Source organism: Chenopodium quinoa, unplaced genomic scaffold (assembly GCF_001683475.1).
Source record: "Chenopodium quinoa cultivar QQ74 unplaced genomic scaffold, ASM168347v1, whole genome shotgun sequence".
In the NCBI taxonomy this organism is placed as follows: Eukaryota; Viridiplantae; Streptophyta; class Magnoliopsida; order Caryophyllales; family Amaranthaceae; genus Chenopodium; species Chenopodium quinoa.
In genome coordinates, this window is record NW_018744616.1 from 1,422,104 (window position 1) to 1,444,434 (window position 22,331).

A 22,331-nucleotide genomic window follows, 5' to 3' on the forward strand; every position below is an offset into this window, starting at 1 on the left:
AAGTATTGTAATACTATCAAGGTGAACGTCATTTCTCAAGAGTTTATTCGGCTAAAGTTGTTTCCCTTTTCTCTTATTGATCGTGCCTTAGAGTGGTTGGATAAGGAGGTTAAGCCAAATTCTCTTAGGACATGGGATGAAGTCACCAAAGCTTTTTTGTCTCGCTTTTACCCACAAAAGAAGACGGCGGAGGCTAGAGCCTTGATCCAATGATTCAAACAAAGGCCTAATGAGAATCTCTATGAAGCATGGGAGAGGTACAAGGAGTACCAAAGAGAGTGTCCACATCATGGAATTCCTACCTACCAGGTGATACAAATTTTCTATGGAGGCTTGAGTGCTCAAGGCAAGTCATGGGACTTGCCTAGATGGAGGAGCCGGAGGTCCTATAATGAATAGGACGGAAGAAGAGGTAGTTGACATAATTGAGGATGTGGTGAGATACTATAGAGATTGGCAAGAAGGAAAGAGGGAGTCTACGAGCAAGAGTGGCTCGACGGTTTATTCGGTGGATCATCTCAATGCGATTAACAACTTGTCTTCCCAAATTTCAAATCTAGGGAAGGAAGTGACGTCGATCAAAGTAAAGCTTGAGAGTAGTTTCTACGAATTCATTGAGTCTTCCCTCCCAATCTAAAGGGAGAGGTACATTTTCTAACTCTTCTCCTTCTACTTCCAATAACATGCCAAGCGGTTGTATATTTTGTGATTCTTGTGGATCTTATGATCATGATTCTTCCATGTGTTCTCAAACTTTTGTTGATGGATGTGATGATGTTGAAATTAATGAATGTGAACATGTGAACTTTGTGTCTAATGTCAATGGTGGTCAAAGATTTGATGGACCTAAAAATTTTAGTAATAGGAATTCTCACCCCCAAGGTGGTTTCGATAAATACAACAATGGAGGCTATAGGAACCAAGGAAACCAAGGTTTTCGAGGTAACTATAACAACCAAGGCTATAGTAATCAAAACCCGAGCCATGGGTATGGTAACCAAAGTCAATCTCAAGGCTTTGGTAATCATTACCATAATGGTGGCAATAATCAAGGCCGCAGCAAGTGGAACAACAACCAAAATCGGGGAAGTTTTCAAAATAACAACCAAAGGGGACCCACACCCGATTTTGCTCCAAAGCCTCAAGGCAATGGTGAAAATTCTTATTCCCAACCATCATCATTTAAGACAAATTTGGATGAAATTTAATGAGATGATGACTCATAACAAAATGCTTGAGACACAAATAACCCAACTAGCCAACACTCTAAAGGATTGTGCTAGTCCATCCTCTTTGCCTTCTCAAGGAGTGGAACCTAAGAAACCCGTTTGTTCTATCACCACTAGGAGTGGGAGAGTTCTTAATGAGGGAGCTTCTAGGTCCATTGAGGAGGAAGAGGAGAGGAGTGACCCAAGAGTAGAAGTTGAGAAGGTTGAGTATAAGAGTGTGAGTTATGAGGAGGTGCAAGAGAAAAAAAAGGAGTAGTGAGAAAGAGCGTGAGGAAGTGCGGAGACCCGACCTTCCATACCCACAAAAATTCTTGAGGCATAAAATTGATGAACAATTTGGAAAGTTTATTGCTATGCTCAAGGAAGTTCACCTTTCTATCCCCTTCACCGATGCAATTACTCAAATGCCTAGGTATTCTAAGTTCCTTAAGGAGATTTTGAGTGGGAAGAGAATGTGCAATGAAGTTGATTCGGTTGAAGTTGGGAGTTTTTGTAGTGCTTTCATTCATAATGAGTTGCCCTAGAAAATGGAGGATCCGGGAAACTTCTCTATTCCATGTGAGATCAAAAGGAATATGTTTATAATGCTTTTTGTGATCTTGGAGCTAGTATGAGCGTCATGCCTTATTCTATTTTCAAGAAACTCGAGCTAGGTGAGCTACTCCCATCTTAAATAACCCTTCAATTGGCCGATCGGACTATTATGATTCCAAAGGGGAGAGTTGAGGATGTTCCTCTTAAGATAGGAGGGTTCACTATTCCCGTTGATTTCATTGTGCTTGAGATTGCGGATGATGACCATATCCCTATCATTTTAGGAAGACCTTTCTTAGCCACTTCGAGAGCCTTAATAGATGTGAAAGGAGGCCGTATTACCTTGAGAATTGCACTAGTGGAAAAATCCTCATCCGTAACGGGCAAAAAGGGGCCATCCGTAACGGGCAGCGTCCGTTATGTATGCGTCCGTTACGGATGGCCATTGTTATTCGTAACGGGCACTGTCCGTTACGAATAACTCATTATTCGTAACGGGCTTTTCAGATGCCCGTTACAAATAATGGGTTATTCGTAACAGGCTTTTCAGGTGCCCGTTACGAATACTATGAGATCCAATTAAAAAAAAAAATCCAGCACATGGCTGGACAACTAGCTTGAAAAATTATTTTATCAAATCAAATATATATATATATATATATATATATATATATAGATAATACAAGTACAGTATACACTTAATAATTACCAAATAATATACAATCAAGAAAAGCTGCTTTAATTATTTCCTAATAACTAAAACTAAAACAAAGCAAAAACAAATCATTGTAATAATAATTAAACAAGTTTACATAAGACTACCTAAAATAATAAATCGTCTAGTCTAGCCATAATGTAAATGCTAAGCTCTCCAAAACTCTTGAGTAGCTTTGCCGCTTTGCTTGCCCAACATCCTGCACGACAAGATAAATGCAAAATTTTGAGTACTTTCTCAGTATAAGAAATGCATGCCTTCCAGCAATCACATGGCAAAAACTTTCATCACTTTGTTTAACTATGAATTTTAAATTCATGAAAACAACAATACGATATTACATCTAGGGTAATTAGCAATGATGCAGCAAATTATGGGGCATTGACGAAGTACCTTGTTAAACTGTATCTTGCTCATATCTAGAGCTGTTTATAGCAATCTACTCTGGTCTCCCTCTGGGTCAGCTATCTTATGAACAATGACATACATCTCCCAACATGAACCCGTAACATCAATAGGATTGCTACCTGTTGCCCATACAAACATAACAGATTATACTCCAACAAAAGAAAACAAATCACTAAATTCACAAAGACAGCAAAACAAGACACATATACTTTTGCTACGAGGCTTCCAGCAAACTTATACATCTGAATCATCGCTCAACATCTGTTAATCTGTTTTCATACTTCGATTATCATTACTTAGGGATGGGAAAATTCAATTCTGAATGTGCCTCAAAAAATTCACTTCTGAATTGGTAAAAGATCTATGGAGCAAATTGTAACTTGATGGTATAAATCCCTCAATTTATTACTCCGGTTAATTGAGTTACTAGTTTTCTGCCTTTTCCGTTCTGCCAAGGCAATGTTTATTAATCAGTAAACACATTGCTGCACAGGATGCATCAATCTCAGAGAAAACAAAAATGCAAAGAAAAAGACAGGACATATTGGACAATAACATTCAAATTTGGACGACAAGAGCACATATTCTAGCAGCAGAAGTAATACCACTTCTCGACCACAGAAAAATAGACAATGGAGGGTAAATCTACAAAACTCTACAGACTGATATCAATATCAATAAAAGCAATAACTTTCACTCAGATGAAATACAAGCATAAGGTATTAATACACATTGTACTGGACTGATCAAGGGCATAGTTTAGTGCTTGTGTATTCAAATTTAGTTGCAGCAGCCAACTAAATGACAATGAAGATTAAAATAATAATACAAGCACCATTACACCACCTGATGAAGATCTTGATATACTGATTAAAGTTTGTGGCAACAATTTGAAGCTCATGCCCCTTCTATCTTTGGGATGAAATTCAATCAGATCTAATGAAAAATTCACACAAACAATCACTTACAGAATGAAAAATTCAACCAGAAAATTGACATTGCTCTGTTCAAGAGCAGGGCAACCTAATCAACTGAAAATTTCCATGTCAAAACATTCACACATGCCTGAAACAAATCCAATTTCACACAATTTGGCCGAGCTTCTGTATAATCCCTTAATTTTCACACAATTGATCGACAAGTACGAGATAAACCACCATATTTTACCTTACAACAATAAACAACTCAAATTGCTTATTCACTCGAATTTAAAACCTAATTTAAAACTACCACAATAATACAAAGATTTTAATTACACATCAAAACAACCTAATGAAATCAATTTAGATAAATTAAACCTAATAATAATATTATGAATCCCGCTTTATATTAATAATTCTATTTAGAATTTAAAAGGAAAATCAAGAAATTGAATTAGAGAGAAAGATATACCTCACTTCTGGGTTGCCGCAAATATTCCGGATGAGCTGAAACCCGCAAATTCCGACGGCTACACCAACCGATGCAAATAGAGGGTAAACCTACAAAACCCAGTTAACAATTTTTATTAAAAAATATTACAAATTATTATATTTTTCTAATCAAATCTATTTTCCTCCATTAGATCTGATTGAATTTCATCCCAAATCACTAAAAATCCAGTACCCAGAAACTAAAATCAATTAAAAACAACATAAATTTTAAAAAATAAAGTTGAATCAACTAACTTAATATTCGATGATTACAAAGAGAATAATCTTACCTAGCATCGGTTCGTTCAACGACTTAGATCTAAAGAGGAAGAAGCCTACGGGCTAGGTTGTTCGTCATCGCCGGTTACACCTCCGCCCAAAATCGACGCCGCTTGGGAGTTAATGTATGAAGCCGCCGGTCTCAAGATGAACGCAATCGCTGCTCAAGGTCTTCTCGTTGCTCCTCGAAATGAGAGGGCCTGAGTTTGAAAAGAAAGAGAAGAGGTGAATGACGGAGAGGGGAGGAGAGGAGAGGAGAGAGAGAGGGAGTGAGGGACTGATGAGAGAGAAAGAGGTGTGACGGCAGTTAAGTGAAAACCTAAAAAGCCGAGTATTGGGCTCTCCTCTCATTAGTTGGGCCATGTTTGGTCATCTACGTGTAATATAGTATTCGTAACGGGCAAAACAGTGTCCGTTACGAATACATTGTTTTTCCCGTTACGAATAAATAAGTAGTATTCGTAACGGACACTAGTTTGCCCGTTACGAATATCTTAATTGTAACGAGCAAAGCTTTGCCCGTTACGAATAGCCTGTTACGAATGAGATTTTTTCCACTAGTGTTGGTAAGAAAGAGGAAAGCTTTGAGTTGAAACCAATGCATGAGTCTTTGTCTCTTGTGCAAGGAATTATGTGTGCTAATTCCCCTCGCTCTATTGATAATGTGTGCATGATTAATTCTTCAACTAACGATGTTCTTGAGAATTGTTATGATGTTCTTTCAAGTTTTGATGGCAAGAAGGTTAGTGAAGAGAAAATGATGATTCCCAAGCTAACGGGCGAGGAGGAAGTTGAAATCCCTCATTGGTTTGAGCTCTATCCTCAAGATGGAGAGGATGTTTCCATGAGTATGGATGGTGAGAAACCATCTATAATAAGAAACAACCCAAATAAAAAAGCTCATGATTCTAAGAAGAAGAGAGAGTGAAAGAAGTTACGGAAAGAAAAATTTGCAATTGAAAAGTCTTTGAAGGAAGTTTCATCAAGCAGCAACAACAAGAGGTTGCTAGAAGTTGAAAAAGAATTTGCTCTTTCTGCTGCCTTGAAGAAGGTGGTGTTCTTTGACCCTCCATGATTTGGAGGAAGGGTCGAGCTTAGGACCATAAGCAAGCGCTTCCCGGGAGGCAACCCGGAGATTTCTAACTTTTCTTTTTGATTTTTGAATTTCTCTTATTTTTCCTTCTTTTATTTTCTTTTCTTTCACTTTTCTACTTGATTGGATTTGTAGGTTGCATTTTTGGGATTAGATTTCATTAAGTGAGCATGAAGAATGAGAAGGTGTTTTGCGGTTTTTGATGTGATTATACTCGATTTTATCGAAATTTGAGGTAAAAGGGTAAGAATCTTGGTGAGGTAAGTTAGGGATTTTATGCTTTAAAGTTGAAGGAAGTTTGCACTTGGTGGGTTCTTATGGTGGGTTCCTGAAATTCTCGTTTTAAACCCACTAAAACGGGATTTTGCTACTGCCTATGTTGGTGTTTATCATCATCATTATTTGTGAACCCACCAAATGAACGCACCAAAAACCTAAAAAAAAGAAGAAGAGAGAGCTAGGCTAGGCTCAGCTGCGGTCGCCACGCACTTGGTGCGGCCGCGCACCTGGCTGGTGCGGGCGTGCATCTAGTTGGTGCGGGCGCGCATCAGCCTGTGCTTCACCCTTTATCTTCCTTCCTTTCTTTCTTCTTTCATTTCCCCTTATTCCTCCTTTATAGCTTCGACCCCCATCATCCTCAAACCCTCAAGACCGCACCACTACCTTCAACAACTCATTAAAATTTCAACTCAAATCACTCATATTTTCACTCCAAATTCACTTCTACATTTCCATACAAACCATCAAATTCATACTACTTTCATCAAATTAAACCTCCAATCTCTCTCATCTATACTTGGGTATAATTTGGGGTTTTTCTATTTGGTGGCTATTGGTGGTTAAAAGTGGTTCAATCTTGCTTCATATATGGTATAATCATCTTCTCTAGCTTTTAATTGCTCAATTATGTCATATATTTGTAAGTTTTGATTTGTTCATGAGAATGAATAGTGGTAGTACAAACTTTGATGATTTTGATGATTGATATTGGTTTTTGGTTGATTATTTGAGTTGTTTGTTGATTTTGTAGCATTTGTGAGCAATTTTTTGTTGAGAATTTTGGAATTTGAATTTTGGTAGTGTGGGTAGTAAGGTGCTATTGTGGTATTGGTGGTTCTTCTTGTGATTGTTGATTGTGTGGGAAAAAATTGTTGGATTTTTGGTGTTGTTTGGTTATTTGGATTGGAATTGTGAAATGTGGATATTGAAGTTCTTGGTTGGTGATTTTGCGGATTGTTGTGGGAATTTTGTGATTGGTTTTTTTTGTGATCCTTGTGTTTCGGGGTTTTCTGATGTCCTGCGGGAGAGTTACAATTCCGAGACTGGAACCGGACGCCTGTACCTGCAAAATAACGGAGACTCCTGAGAGCTCCGCCTCCAACGGTCAAGTTAGTACCTGATTAAGGAGTAATTAATACGAAAATTAAAGTAATAAGATCTCTCTAGGTGAGAGTGCTTAGTGTTGGTAATCTGCGTCGTTAGCGAGATTAGCCGGTTGTTGGTGTTCCGTAATATTTCTGTTCTTCTCTGCTTGATCTCTTTATTTTTCAACTAATGAGGATTAATTAAGTATTTATAGCCTTGAGAAGCGTGCCACTCTCTAGGTTTAAGGTAAACTTAGGGCTGACCGGGCTTCTAGACTGGATTGGGCCTTGATGGCCGGTTTTCCCATTTGGCATGGGTGGACACGTGGCGTGCCTCGATTGGTCCGTAGAGGACGTATCTGTGACTGACACGTGGCAGGCTCCTATTGGCCTTCGTGAAGGACACGTGGCGGAACCTGGTTGGTCCACTTGTCAGACGGTGATTGGTGGATAAAAATCCCCTAATCATTTGCCCCTCACAGGTGGCACGTGACTGGTCACGTGTCGCCTGTGACAGGTGTCGCACGGTGACAGGCGACGGCCTGCTACAGGTGTCACCTTGCAAACGGCCGAGAGATTTTCCCGCCCAAATTTTGAATTTGGAAGCGACCCTTCGCCTTCTCACTTGCCTATAAAAGGAAGTGCTGACTTCGGTCATTTTCACATTTGAGAACTTTGCGAGAACATTCGGACCCCTGAACTTGCTCTGACATTTCGGACCTTTTCTGCCTACCGCCTGTTCTGACAAGCCGATTGCACCGGACTTCCAGAACTTCATCAACCGTCACCCGTTCAGGTAACTCAGTTCTCTTACTCTTAATTTTCTTTTTATTTTTTTTGAAATGGCACCACGGAAACACACGACACGACCTAAGTTAGTGATCAGCCGGTCACCGGGGACGGCTGAATCTAGGACTAGGAGTGCCGCCTGCCCTTTTCTGGACCCATCTTTGCCCTTTATACAAAGTCCGACTGTATCTGTGTCTATGCAGAACGTGATGGCCAGAACGAAACAGACTGCTATGATATCAAACTCAGACGGCTCCTCCCAAAGGGTGCTCCTTAGTGAAACATCTGACCAGGCGCCAGATGTAGAATTGAAACGAGGCGACTGCCAAGCCGACAGTTCTGAGAGAGGGGCCAAGGTGGTCCCTTCCCATCTTACCGTTGACATGTCTAATTTTCCTCCTGCCCCTTCTAAGGGAGAGGAGGCGGGCCCCTCTGGGAGAGGGGAGGAGTCGTCCTCTTCGGACTCATCAGAGGACGAGTCCGAGTCCAGCTCTTCTGGCCACAGTTCTCCAGGCTCAGAAGAAAAACATAGCCGCCTACAAGAGGCGAGACTTTCTCACGCAGTTGAGAAGGGGGACAATTGGGCGGAGCCGTCCGCCTCTTACAGAGAGGAAAACGCCCCCTACTACTGCATGGTACCCCGGGGCCGGATCGCAACCATGCAAGACAACGTGGCGAGCTTTATTGCTAACCACAGAATGGGCCCGGAATTTTTACTGTTCGTGCCAGATCCAGAAGACACTGTCGTCTGGCCGGCTGGTACCAGCTATGGTGACGGCTGCTTTGGCTGCTATGTGGCGGCCATCAAAGCTGGACTGCGCTTCCCATTACATCCGGTTGTTCAGCGGATTTTAGATGGGTATGATCTGGGGTTATGGCAGTTAGTCCCCAACTCTTGGGTAAACGTACTCGACTATGTGGCCGGGTGCGAAATGTACGGGGTGGAGCCAAGCTTTGAGGCTTTCGCCCACATGAACTATCTCAGCCGGACCCCTAAGTCGGGAGGTACCGGCTGGTACCAATTAACAAGCCATAGGGGTTACCTCATGACGAGAGGTAAGGCGAACAAATGGAAGGATTGGCGGAACACCTTCCTTATCATTGAGGGTTCAGACACGGAGCTGAACCAACGTTTTAACAAGTGGAATAGGGATCCGCCTCTTCTCGCAGGCGGCCGAAGCATGCCGCCTGTTCCCCCAAAGGCTAAAAGAGAGATCCTAGACAAAGGACTCTTCAAAGTAGAGACTAGGGTGAACCCTACGTCAGGGGTACGAGAGCAAGTACCCCTAAACTGCGTCCCGAGCTTCAAGTGGCTCTATGACGAGTACTTTTTGGCCGCCTGTGGCCTCAGCAGTCGGTGCTCTAGAGGTAGCCGGCCTGACAAATACTCTGTTTTTTCACGCCTTGTTTACTTAGGATTTTTACTAACTTTGCTGTTTATTTCTTGCAGCTGACGCCATGAGTAAAATAACAGCATCCAAGACTGCGGCGGCCATGTTGCGGGCCTCGCTCATGCAACAGTCTTATGCCGACTCCCCCAACAAGGGGGCACCCTTGGTAAGCTTCGAAAACTCTTCCTCTTTTAGTTGTCTTATGCATATACTAACTCTTTTTGTTTTCAGTCTGGCACTCCAAGGGCTTCTTCCTCGCAACAGCCGGACCCCAAGGCCCGGAGGACGACTGTTGCAAGCTCTCCTGGGTCTTCCAGGAAAACAGTGGCGGCTGAGAAGCAGCCGGCCACTTCTTCTAAAACCCCGGCGGGGCCGCCTAGAAGTATGGACAATCACTTGTAAAAACTTTCACACTTGCTTCCTTCTTGACTAGGTCTAACTTGTTTTTTCCTTTCGCTTAATGCAGCCGACCCTCAGGGGCTTGACTTGGTTGAGGTAGCCAAGTCCATGGTTAAAGTAGTTCCTCCATCTGAAAGGGAGGCGGTCAGGGTGCCGGCACCCTTGACCTTGATGGGATTTCAGGGGTCCTTGCTGAGGTATACTTAGCATATTTTTGAGTTTTTGAGTTCCAGGACGCCTGTTATCTTTTTTGTTTGGAAGCTGACGCCTGTTTTTCTTTGTACTTAGGCCCTGCTCCGAGTCAACAGCCTTCACAAGCCGATTGATCGGAAAAACAAAGAGGTAAAGGCCGCAAAAGCTATGGCCGCCTCCAGCTATGATAAGGCAATGTTTCAAATTGCCCAAAATGAAGTACTGACCATTGATCTTCTTTATTATCAGGCGCAGGCTACCGCCGCTGTTCGGGCTCAGTTAGAGGCGGCCCAAAAGAAGGTTGACGAGCTGGAGGCGACCGTCACAAACCTTAAGGCCGAGCTGAAACCTCTTCGCCAAAAAATGCACTCTTACGAAGCCATGGAGAAGTCTTTGGCCAACGTAAAAGAACGCCTGGTAAGCCAAGAGAAGAGTCTTACCCAAGAGCTCTCGGAAAAGGCCGAGCAAGAGAAGAAAGAGCTCGTCCGGGAGATGGTGGAAGACTCCGCTCAAATCCAGCGCATGACCTGGGAACGACTGTTCCCCAGTGCCGACTTTGCCTCATGGGAAAGAACGTACCGCCAGTGTTCGGAAACATATAATCAACAGATCCTGGCGGCTGCTGAAGAAGAGGCGTTGGAAGGTGCGTTGGAGGAGGAAGAGCCGGTTGTGGCGCTTGTGCCACTTGGGGGTAAGGCATCAAAAGAGGGTGCAGCTAAAGCCGAGTCCAGCAAGAAGAGTGCTGACCAGGCGGCAGCTGCTGATACTGAACTACCCCCTTCTTAAGCTTTAAGTATTTTTTCCACGGCCTGCGTGCCGTTTGCTTTGTAATTACCCGGCCAGGGGGCCGGGGTTTTGAATATTCTGCTGGTCTTTAATGACCGGCTTATTTTTAATCAAATTTTTGTTTTGGTTCAAATTTGTCTAAGTATTCCATATCTAATATCCCTTTGTTCACTAGACCGACTGTTGTGTATGGCCGAACGTTAAGACAGGTACAAATAGTAAGTATGCCGCCTATGCCCCTGGACGACTGGTGGTCTGTTTCCAGGGTAGATGATCAGTCGGCCATTTATTCAATCGGTATTCGAACTATTTATTCAATTGGTCTGACCAAGTAAATAGTATTACCTAGTTGCCAAGGAATTAAGTAGGATAACAAGCGGCGGGTGCCGGTTGTTTCCCTTTATTGCCAATGTTGGCTTTTAACTCGTAATTTGTTAACCTAGCAAGAGTATTGGTTGAGAGCCCTTGTTTATTAAAAACAGGTGGACGACTCATACCTTTTAGGCTCCATACTAAGTTTGAGTGACTATTAACCTAGGAGTTACTTAGTCTTCGTCACAATCTAGATTGAGTAGTAGAGGTACCAGGCGGCGTAGGCCGGCTAGACCCCTTGATTCGCCAATGTTTGTTGGCTATTAACTCAATAGGTTACCTAGTAGGAATAGGGGTTTGAGTGCCCTTGTTTGTTTGAAACAGGCGGACGACTCAAACTTTTTAGGTTTTATACCAAATTTGAAGGAGTGACTATGAGTTAACGTTGGAGTTACTCAGTCGCCGTCACTTTTGTTTGAGAAGTAGAGGTGCCAGGCGGCGTAGGCCGGCTAGACCCCTTGATTCGCCAATGTTTGTTGGCTATTAACTCAATAGGTACCCCCTGCATTTATCCCAAGTAATACAGGCGGTCATCTGACTCAGATGTCAACTGCTACCACTGGTTTGGTTAGTGATAGAGTTATCCTTGTCTCAAAAACGGCTACGTGGTTGCCCTTGGGGACAGTCGTATAGGTGCCGTGTAATTAGTTTATAGAACAATGTTCCACCCAAAAGGGAGCTGCTCTCTGCGACGAATTTCATCCGGAGGGATGCCGTCGGACGCCTGCTATGATGTTGGGACAGGTCGTATTAGTTTTGTAGATTTGATCAGTTGGCTTGGCGCCTGGTTTGATCATTCGGCCGGTGGCCTTGGTAAGTTCTTGGTGAACGTAGGTGCTAAGTAAAAGAAGGGTAGCCGCCTGTTAGGCACAGGGTCGGCCAGGCCCTAATCTTTTTAGCTAAGTATTTTGAGTAAAATACTCAATGGAGAGTAGCCGACTGTAAAGGAACAGACGGCATGCCCCTCAGAAGATAGAGTGAAAAACTCAAAGGAGAGTAGCCGACTGTAAAGGTACAGACGGCATGCCCCTCGTAATACAAAATTAAATAGTAAGTGCAAACTTTATTAAGTAGCTCTTTACTTTACATCTCTCAGAAGAAATATTTTTTAAGGTTATCTACATTCCAAGTTCGAGGCAACGGTTGTCCGTCTGGTGTTTCCAGACGGTAGGTACCGTCCCTGACTTCCTCATAGATTCGGTAGGGTCCTTCCCAGTTGGGAGTTAGTTTGCCAGACTCATTAGCCCTACCAACTGCTTCCATTTTTCTAAGTACAAAGTCCCCTACTTTGAGTGGACGCCTGTGTACTTTTTTGTTGTATGATCTAGTCATTCTCAGGCGATAGATCTCATGGCGCAAAACAGCATTGCCCCTCTTTTCAGGAAGTGAGTCTAATGCCAGGCGCATGGCTTCCCAGTTTGCCTCTTCGTCATATAGCATTACTCGAAGAGTCGGCTCGTAGTGTTCTATTGGAAGAACAGCTTCCGCACCATAAGTTAGGAGGAACGGAGTTTCTCCAGTCGCCCCTTTTTCAGTCGTCCTAATGGCCCAGAGAACATGTGGTAGTTCATCCGCCCATAGGCCGCCTGCTCGTTCAATCTTTTTCTTGAGACCGTCTGAGATGATTTTATTAAAGGCTTCTACCTGGCCGTTTGCTTGTGGACGACCGACAGATGCAAAGTAGTGTGCAATTCCTTGGTCTCCCAACCAGCTTTTGAGAACAGGCGTCTCAAATTGGGGACCATTATCAAAAACCATAGACATGGGAACCCCGAACCGAGTGATGACGTTTTTTCCAAATGAATGAAATTACATCTTTCGTCTTGATTCCCTTTACAGCCTCCGCCTCTACCCATTTAGTGAAGTAGTCAACGGCAACAAGTATATACCTTCTGCCGCCTGTAGCAGGCGTATATGGACCCAGAATGTCCATGCCCCACTTAGCAAACGGTAGTGGGCTGTGAATGGTAGTGAGGTCAGTAGCCGGACGGTGAATTAATTTGCCAAACCTTTGGCACTTGTCACATTTTTTCACCATCTCCATTGCATCTGCTTCCAAAGTAGGCCAAAAGTAGCCCTGCCGCCTTGCCCTTTGAGCAAGCATCCTACCACCTACATGAGAAGCACAGAAACCAGAGTGAAGATCATCTAGTATCTCTCGTCCCTTTTCAGGAGTAACACACTTTAAGAAGGGTTGAAGGTACCCCCTCTTGTGAAGTTCTCCCTGTATCATTTCAAAACAGGAGGCTCGTTTTTTCAGTGCTGCCGCCTGTTGAGGATCATCCGGCAGTGTACCGTTTGTCAGATATGCCCTGATTGAATCCATCCAGGTTGAGCTTCTGTCTAGGATTCCAATAGGGTTTTCCTCGATGCTTCTCTTCTCCATTACTTCCCAAAAAACAGTTCGAGGAGTATCTGAGGAGGCGGATGATGCTAATTTTGACAGTGCATCTGCCTGGTTGTTTTCTGATCTCGGCACTTGGATCAGATGGAAATCCTCAAGGGAGCCGACTGCTTGTCGGACCGCCTGTAAATACTTGATCATGGCCGGATGGGTTGCTTCGTATTTGCCATTGTACTGACTCACTATCAATTGTGAATCAGAACAGGCGTCTATTTTTCTTGCCCCTGCCGCCTTGCACATGCGGATCCCGGCTAGTAAAGCTTCATATTCTGCCTCATTGTTTGAAGCCTGAAAACTGAAGCGTAGAGCATACTCGAACCTGTCGCCCTCTAGAGATTGACATACGATGCCTGCTCCACAACCATTTGAAGTAGAGCTTCCGTCCACATATACCTTCCAGACTTGGTCTGGAACTTGAGAGTCAGGAGGACGAGTCATCTCTACAATAAAGTCAGCAAAGGCTTGCCCCTTCACTGCTTTTCTAGGCTCGAAAGTAACTTCGAGGCTCTGTATTTCTATGGCCCATTTGATCATTTGTCCTGACGACTCCATGATGGTAAGGGGCCGCTTGATTGGTTGGTCGGTATACACGACGACTGCATGTGCCAAAAAGTAGGGCTTCAATTTTTTAACAGCCATGAAGAGTGCAAGACCAAATTTCTCCACTAGGGGATACCTCAACTCGGCATTTTTCAGTACGTGACTGACAAAGTAGACCGGGAGCTGACAGCCGTCCCTTTCAGCAAGGAGCACAGCGCTTAACGCATGATCAGAAACAGCCAGGTACATGTAGAGATCTTCTTTGGGCAAAGGGCTGACCAGCCTCGGCAAGGAATGCAAGTGAACCTTTAATTTCTGGAAGGCGGCCTCAGCATCCGGCCCCCATTCGAACCTTGCCTTTTTCTTAATTGCCTGGAAAAAGTATAGGCATTTGTCGCCTGATCGGCTTAGGAATCTCCCCAAGGCCGCCAGACAACCTGTTAACTTCTGAACCTCTCGGACGGTACGAGGCGACTGCATGTCAATGACCGCCTGTACCTTCTCAGGGTTCGCCTCTATTCCTCTCTGATTGATAAGGAATCCGAGAAATTTCCCAGACTCAACTCCAAATACACATTTCTTGGGATTGAGCATGACATGGTGCCGCCTGAGTGTGGCGAAAGTTTCTCGGAGGTCCGCCAGATGATCTTTCTGAAGTTTAGTCTTGACAATCATATCATCAATATATGCCTCGACGTTTCTCCCAATCTGATCAAAGAACACTGTGTTTATCATTCGTTGGAAGGTAGCCGGGGCATTCTTAAGACCAAACGGCATGACCGTGTAACAGTATAATCCCTGATCAGTGACGAAGGCCGTCTTCTCCTGATCTTTCTTCCATAGAGGAATTTGATGGAAACCAGAATAGGCGTCCATAAAACTCATCAAGGCATGGCCGGCTGTTGAGTCGACCAGGTTATCAATTTTAGGCAGAGGGTAACTGTCTTTGGGGCACGCCTTGTTCAAGTCTGTGTAGTCTACACACATTCGCCAGGTGCCATTCGGCTTTTTAACAAGCACCACATTTGCAACCCAATCTGGGAAGTAACATTGTCGAATGAACCCTGCATCAAGTAATTTTTTGACTTCGGCGGTTGCCGCCTGACCTCTTTCTTCACCATGGTTCCGCTTCTTTTGCCGTACCGGCTTCTTTTTCGGATCCACAGCGAGTTTATGTACTGCCAGATCAGGACTAATGCCTGGCATTTCATGGACTTCAAATGCAAAGATGTCCTTGTATTCTTTCAACAGGTTGTGAAAGTCGTCACCAAGGTTTCTCAGAGCAGTCGTCCCAACTTTGACTGTTCGGTCAGGACGTGAGTCGTCTAATATCAGGTCCGCATGCTCACCAGCCGGCTGAGGGCGGAACTCATCCGGCCGCTCCTCTGCCAATGATTGCTATTTTCTTGCTTTTCTTGAGGACTCTGTCTGGGACGCCTTTCTCTTTTTGTCGCCTGTTTCTTGAACAGGCGCACTCTCCTTGACATTGTCAAGGTCTGTTTTTTCTCCACTTGACCCAGTGGCCATAACAGTGGGCTTGACATCCGAGAGATAGCACTCTCGGGCCATCCTCTGATCTCCCCTTAGGGAGCCGACTGTTCCATTATCCCTCTCAAACTTAAGCAGCATAAGAGACGGGATTATAACAGCCTTGGAATTATTCAGGGTTGGTCGACCCAGAATCATGTTGTAGGCCGAGAGTTCCTCTACTACTAGGAACCGGACTACCATGTGTCGTCCTTCCCCTTTTTCGCCCAGGCGAATGGGTAAATCTACTCGTCCCAGTGGGTGGACGACTCCTCCTCCAAACCCTATTAAAGGGTGGGAGGCCGGATGTATGCAGTCCGTCTGATATTTCAGTTTTGACAGACATTTGCTGCTGATGAGATCTGAGGAGCTCCCGGTATCTATGAGAATTCGGCCAACTCTCTGGTTGGCCACTTTACATTCAATAACGAGAGGGTCGTCATGCGGCCCTCCTACCCTTCCTAGATCCTCTTCAGTGATGACAATCTCAGGAAATGTATATTTGGACGGCCGTTCTTGGTGAACGGAATTTACATCTAACCGCCTTATATTATCTTTGTTGCCCCTAATAGTGGGGCCGCCTCCTGAGAAGCCGCCTGCAATGGTGTAGACGACTGCATCATCTGTATCAGAACTGTCAGCCTGTTGATTCTTTTTGGACGACTGCTTTTTTGAGGAAGTGTTCCCCGTAGGTTTCTTGACATAAGTGTCAAGATCACCTTGCTCAGCCAAGCGGTCTAGGTACCGCATGAGACTGATGCAGTCATTGGTGTGATGACCAACGTCATCATGATAAGCACAGATTTTATCTTGGTTCCGGTTGTTTGCAGAACCCTTCATGGGGAGCGGCTTCTCAATTGAGAACCGTCCCTTTATTTCTTTTAGGATAAACTGGTTATCCTTGTTAAACACATACTTTGGGGAGTATGGTTTGAATTCTTTTTTCTTTTTCTGGGCCGGCTGTTTAGAGGAATCAGCCGCCCAGACCTCTTTTCTTTTCTCATCTTTGTTGGACGACTGTTTCTGTCGTCCCTCTCTTTTGTCGAACCTTTTCCCGTCCGACTGTTTTATTGTACACAGATCAGTCGCCTGTATATAGGCTTCTGCTTCAATCAGGGCCTCTTGAAGAGTCGCCACCCTTTTTCGAACTAAATCAAATTTGAAGGTAGACCCGTCTTTGAGACCTCTAAAAAAGTCAGTATAAGCTACCTCATCCGGTAACCCTTGAATCTGTATTCTCATCAGATTGAACCGCCTGATGTAAGAACGAAGCCCCTCCTTCTCGCCCTGCTGAATTGTTCCCAAATCAAGGGTCGTTTTTTTCGCAGGGATGTTCATAGCGAAGTTGGAGGCAAATAAGTAAGCAAGCGTCCTGAAGCTGTTTACACAACCAGTCGGCAGGTTGCCGAACCATTGCTGTGCAATTCCCTTGAGAGTCGCTGGGAAACACTTGCACCAAGTGGGATCATCCAACCCTTGAAGGTACATCAGGTTGGTGAATGCCATCAGGTGGTCTTCTGGGTTAGTAGTGCCGTCATAGGCGCCTACTAGAACATTTTTTACTTTGGCCGGCTGAGCGGCTTCAGTAATTTCCTTGGAGAAAGCCGATGGCTGTTCACCAAGTCTAAGCAGCCGTAGCTGCCAGTCCATAGGTTGGACGTTTTTTGCTGCAGGTCCACCAAATGGAGGTGGCTGCATAAAATACTGTTGTTGCGGCACAAATGGTAAGTTTGGTACCGCCTGGGCACTATGAAAGCCGGACTGACGGGAGGTGCCGCCTGACTGACTCTCATGGTACGACTGAGTATGCCTCATCGAGGCATTTCGCAAACTGTCTTGAAAATTTGAAGTAGAAGCCGACTCTGATAATCGGTCACTCTTCTTCTGCTCTAGCAGGAGTCGAGCATCTGTGAACGTTTGCTTTGACCCATCCGCCTGAATATGACGAACCGGTTTCCTATTTCCCGTAGGATAACGGAGTTTTGTGAAATCAAGAGCAGGTGGCTCTCGCTTCTTAGATTTAGGATGAGGAGTCGCCTCTCGCCCTTGAACTGGCTTCCTCTTCAGTGAAGTGGAAGGTTTCTTGGCCGACTGCTCTTTGACTGAAGCAGGCGGTTTTTTGTTGATCAACTCTTGAATCTCTCCCTTGAAGTCCCTCATGAAGGTCATGAGTTCGTTCCTTGTGATGGGAGCAGACCCATCAGTCGGCTGTTGCCGAGCAGGCGGTGCGCCTGCTGGCTCGCTTCCTGTTTGAAGATGCTCCCGTTCCCTCCTTTCGGTATGACGGGTACGTCGGGCCCTTAGGGTCCCGTCTGGAGCTGTATGAGTTTCAACTTCAAATTCACTTTCGGTATCATGGTCCGACTGAACTTGAGGATCGTCTAGGGGACGCCTCTCTTCAGGAGTCGGTACAGACTTGGATGCCATCTCTGAAGTACTCTCCCCACAGACGGCGCCAAATGTTTCGGGGTTTTCTGATGTCCTGCGGGAGAGTTACAATTCCGAGACTGGAACCGGACGCCTGTACCTGCAAAATAACGGAGACTCCTGAGAGCTCCGCCTCCAACGGTCAAGTTAGTACCTGATTAAGGAGTAATTAATACGAAAATTAAAGTAATAAGATCTCTCTAGGTGAGAGTGCTTAGTGTTGGTAATCTGCGTCGTTAGCGAGATTAGCCGGTTGTTGGTGTTCCGTAATATTTCTGTTCTTCTCTGCTTGATCTCTTTATTTTTCAACTAATGAGGATTAATTAAGTATTTATAGCCTTGAGAAGCGTGCCACTCTCTAGGTTTAAGGTAAACTTAGGGCTGACCGGGCTTCTAGACTGGATTGGGCCTTGATGGCCGGTTTTCCCATTTGGCATGGGTGGACACGTGGCGTGCCTCGATTGGTCCGTAGAGGACGTATCTGTGACTGACACGTGGCAGGCTCCTATTGGCCTTCGTGAAGGACACGTGGCGGAACCTGGTTGGTCCACTTGTCAGACGGTGATTGGTGGATAAAAATCCCCTAATCACCTTGCAGTTGAAGTTCATCATGTCGAGAGTCCTCAAAAACCATGTTAAGAAACGCAAAAGAAACGTCTCCACTGATGTACCTACCCCAAGCACATCCACCTCCCAAACACGTAACCCTACTCCACCACCCAAAAGAAAATTCAACGATAAAAAACACAAGAATCGGTACCATAAATGAAAAGAAAACCGCTCTCTCAAACCCACAAGACACTACTTTCAATCCGACATGTCCGCATTGGGGATTGTTGAGGATGTAAGGGAGTTGTTGATCAACCTACGAATGGGCACATTCATCTCCCGTAGCTACATCACCTATATGTTGAGCCCACTCTCGAGTTCTTTGCTTCGGTTGAGATAGTTCCCGTAGAGGGTCAATATAGGGTTCTTTCAACAGCTTCTTCGACCTCTCCTTAGAGCAATTCAATGCCGCTCTAGATTTTGATCCTCATGGTGACATCTTGGATCTAGAGCCTTATATTTTTGAGGAGTATGATCAGGATTCTTGGTGGGACGATATCTCCGGAGGTGGTGAGTGTGTCACCAAGCGGGCCAAGATTAGCAATGTCTACCAACCTTGTCTTCGGGTTGTTCACCGTCTTTTGGGGTACTCGGTTTTCCCCAAGCAAGAGTTGGGCAAGATGAGCAAATTGGAGCTCAAAATTCTATGGTTGGCCACTAGAGGAGAATATCGTGGCCAGTTGAACTTGGGTTAATCTTTGCCACTTATTGTGTAGCCTTGCAAGACCGGGACACCGGGGAGATTCCTTGTGGGGGAATTGTGTAGCTCTTGACCAACCTCCACCTTGATCATCATTTGCCTTATTGCAAGCCGGTTGGAGATACCGACTCCGTGTACCTTGATATGAAACAATTGGGGAAAATTCAATTTATCTCCAAACATTATGAGGAGAAGAATTATGAGTGGCTTTGGGATAACAAGCATTGGTGCTACCTTCCCAACCCGTCTTTGACATCTCTCCACCGGACGGACACCCCTAATGTGTGGCATGTCCCCAAGGGCTTCCGCCGCCCATTCTTTAACTCCGATGAGGAAGAAGAAGAAGAAGAAGTTGAGGAAGAACAACAAAAACAACAAAAACAACATCAACAACAACAACAACAACAACGTCAACATCAACAAAAACAACAACAACGTCAACAACAACAACAACAACAACAACATCAAGGGCAAACGCAACAACCTCAATTTGCTAGCTTCGACTTGGAGGCCCTTAGTAACCAAATGAGTGGGTTACAAATCCACTTGGAGGGCATGTATGACCAAGATTTTGAGGCCCTCTACACCCATATGCGAGGTATTTCCGAAATGCAACAAGGTATGTTCATTCAACAACAACTTTATGATGCGGAGGTTAACAGAGGGAGCATCACTCCCCCGGTTAACTATCCTTACTTTCCACCCCAGCAAGGTCCTATACCTTCGCATGGGCATCCTTATTAGCAAGGGCCTTTAGAGACCGGTACCGAGCCCCGTTCTTACCCGGACGAGCGTGGTAACTATGATTACCGAGCTCCCGGAGGGTGTGACTATAGGGGTGACCCTAATTACCCCTATGTGCACCCTAACCATCCATTTGAGCTCACCTTGACCGAGCAATTCACACCTCTTGCCCCTTGGCAACAAGATAATTTCAAGGGGCATTATGGTGGCCCGAGGGACTCATCGGAGGTTGGGCTCCTTACTCACCCCCAACCTTCGATGACTACATGGGAAACAATGAATCTAATGAGGCCGGGCTAAGTGGTGGTGGTAATGATGATTCTTAGTTCCCTCTATTTTGTGCCTCTTACCTCCACCCCTTATGTTTATGTGCTTGATTAGTATTGTTGGGATGTTGAGATGTATTCATGTTTAGCTTGGGGGAACTTCTTTGTATCTTGGTTGCCAATATTTTTTGTTGTTGCTTACCTTGAATTTTACTTGCCTCTTGCATGATGGTTTCCTTATCTTAGTCTCTAGTCTTGTTGTTGCTAGTTGCTCGTCCCATGAGTTTGTTTTGCCATTGTTTTTGTGATGATTTCCTTGTGATGATGTTGATTGTTTCTTGCTCCCTTATATCCAAAACCCTTGAATCCAAATCCCTTTGAATCCAAATCTTGTATTTTAGTACCTTTTAGTTAGTTAGTTGTTTAGTTGTTTACTTAGTTTTTCTTTACTTTCCGTTTTGATTTTGTTAGCCTAATTTTTCTCAGTTATTTAATGTTTTTGTTAGCTTAGTTTAGTTTTACTTTTTAGTATCTTTTTCTTTTGTTTTGAAGTTACTAACCTTTTTCTTTGTTTATAGCTTCTTTTACTTTTCTTGTTCCCACATGGCTTTTTGATGATGCTTACGATTTTGGAGCACAACGATGGTGGTTCTTTCTTTCACCTTTGTTTATTATGCTAATCATGGATAGCCCGGTGAGACCTTTCTAATTTTTCTCTTTATTTTCTTTGGATGCATAGATTAGGTTTAGTTTGGAGGAAGTTGAACGGTTCGTGGATGATTGCTTGTTAACACGTAACGTGTTTGGGATCGTTGACGATGTTGTCATTCGATCACTTGTATGTGGATTGGGACATATGTTTTTAACTTGCTTTCTAGTTCCTTTATAAATTTTTCCTTTTCTTTCTTTATCTATGGCTCTCCTTTTCTTTTCTTTTCCTTTTTCCTTTATTTTTACTTTGTTCTTGTCTTGGTATATGGTTTGCTTTTGAGGCTTATTTTTCATTTTTGTTTTCCTTATGAATTGGACTTTGTACATTAGACTTTGTCTTTTTCATGAATTTCTTCCTAGGTAGTAAAGGTATGCACGGTTTGAGACTATGATTGGTTGACTCTAGGATAGGTGTATGCTAGGGTAGTTGGTTTGAACTAGGTGAATCATGAAGCCGGATTCTGCTTGTTTGTGGCATGTTGGTAGTTGCTCCCTATAGTCGATTTGACACCTCTAGTAAGTTTTTGCTACATCCATGTAAGGTTCATCGTTTTTCAAGCCTTCAACCTATTTTGTATGAGCGTCGTGGATCCTTGGATATTGCAAACCTAATCAATAAAGCTTGATTTATGATTCTTAAACCCGAGACCGAGCTATATAGGGAGGACAAAGACACCTTTTTCGGGGTGGTATTTTTCATTTTTAGGATAGTTTGTTTAATATTTGTTTTTGGGTTTACATTTTCCTTCTTGCAACCATTTGAGCCTATTTCCTTCTTTTCAAGCCACATCTTTGGATCTTTGGCCTTTTGTTTCATTTTCTTTCTTTTCTTGTTTTTGTGAAGCAATTGATCATTCTTGAAGGAGTTTGTGGTGATATACTTGGGATATGTGGTTCCATTGATGCAAGCTTGTGATTATGGTTTTCTTTGTGAATAATGGCAAATGAGTACAAGTAAAAGCCGTCCTACATTAAAAGAGGCATGGACAAATAAGTGCAATATATAAGAAAAAAAAAAAGCCGTCCGAATTTTTAAAAAAAAGGCAAGGACAAAGCATGGCTTTATGACAAGGGTTAAATCGGTCGCTACAATCTATCTCTCAATCAAACAATACTTATACGAACACCCTATAACCAAGTACAATGGCAAATAAAGGTTCGGTCCACGAGGAACGAGAGTAATTGCAAATCAATCTTAAACCTAAGCTAGTTCGAAATCAATGGAAAATGGTGTTCTAAAATACTACTAATAAGATGGAATAAATCAATAAACTAAGACACTAGGGAGAACGGGAATTCACCAAACCATTGGTAACTACGCAACAAGGAATCACAGGGACAAACGGGATATGCAAAGACTATATGTCTGATCAATATCATGTGATAGGAAGACAACGGGCAATACTAAGCTTGGATTTCTCATGCACTTAACATTACTCG

The 22,331-nt window shown here is 43.8% G+C and overlaps 1 long non-coding RNA gene across 2 annotated transcripts; it reads right to left on the reverse strand.

Annotated features, from left to right (window-relative positions):
- Positions 1 to 2,456: 2,456 nt before the first annotated feature.
- Positions 2,457 to 4,934, reverse strand: LOC110700034. Of its 2 annotated transcripts, XR_002507082.1 has the most exons (6): positions 4,589 to 4,934; positions 4,279 to 4,367; positions 3,733 to 3,822; positions 3,096 to 3,334; positions 2,872 to 3,005; positions 2,457 to 2,677 (listed from the first exon to the last, which is right to left on the reverse strand). It is a non-coding gene; the product is annotated as an uncharacterized LOC110700034 (long non-coding RNA). The 2 variants fall into 2 exon arrangements; XR_002507081.1 differs by lacking the exon at positions 3,733 to 3,822 and having other exon boundaries at positions 4,589 to 4,932.
- Positions 4,935 to 22,331: the final 17,397 nt, after the last annotated feature.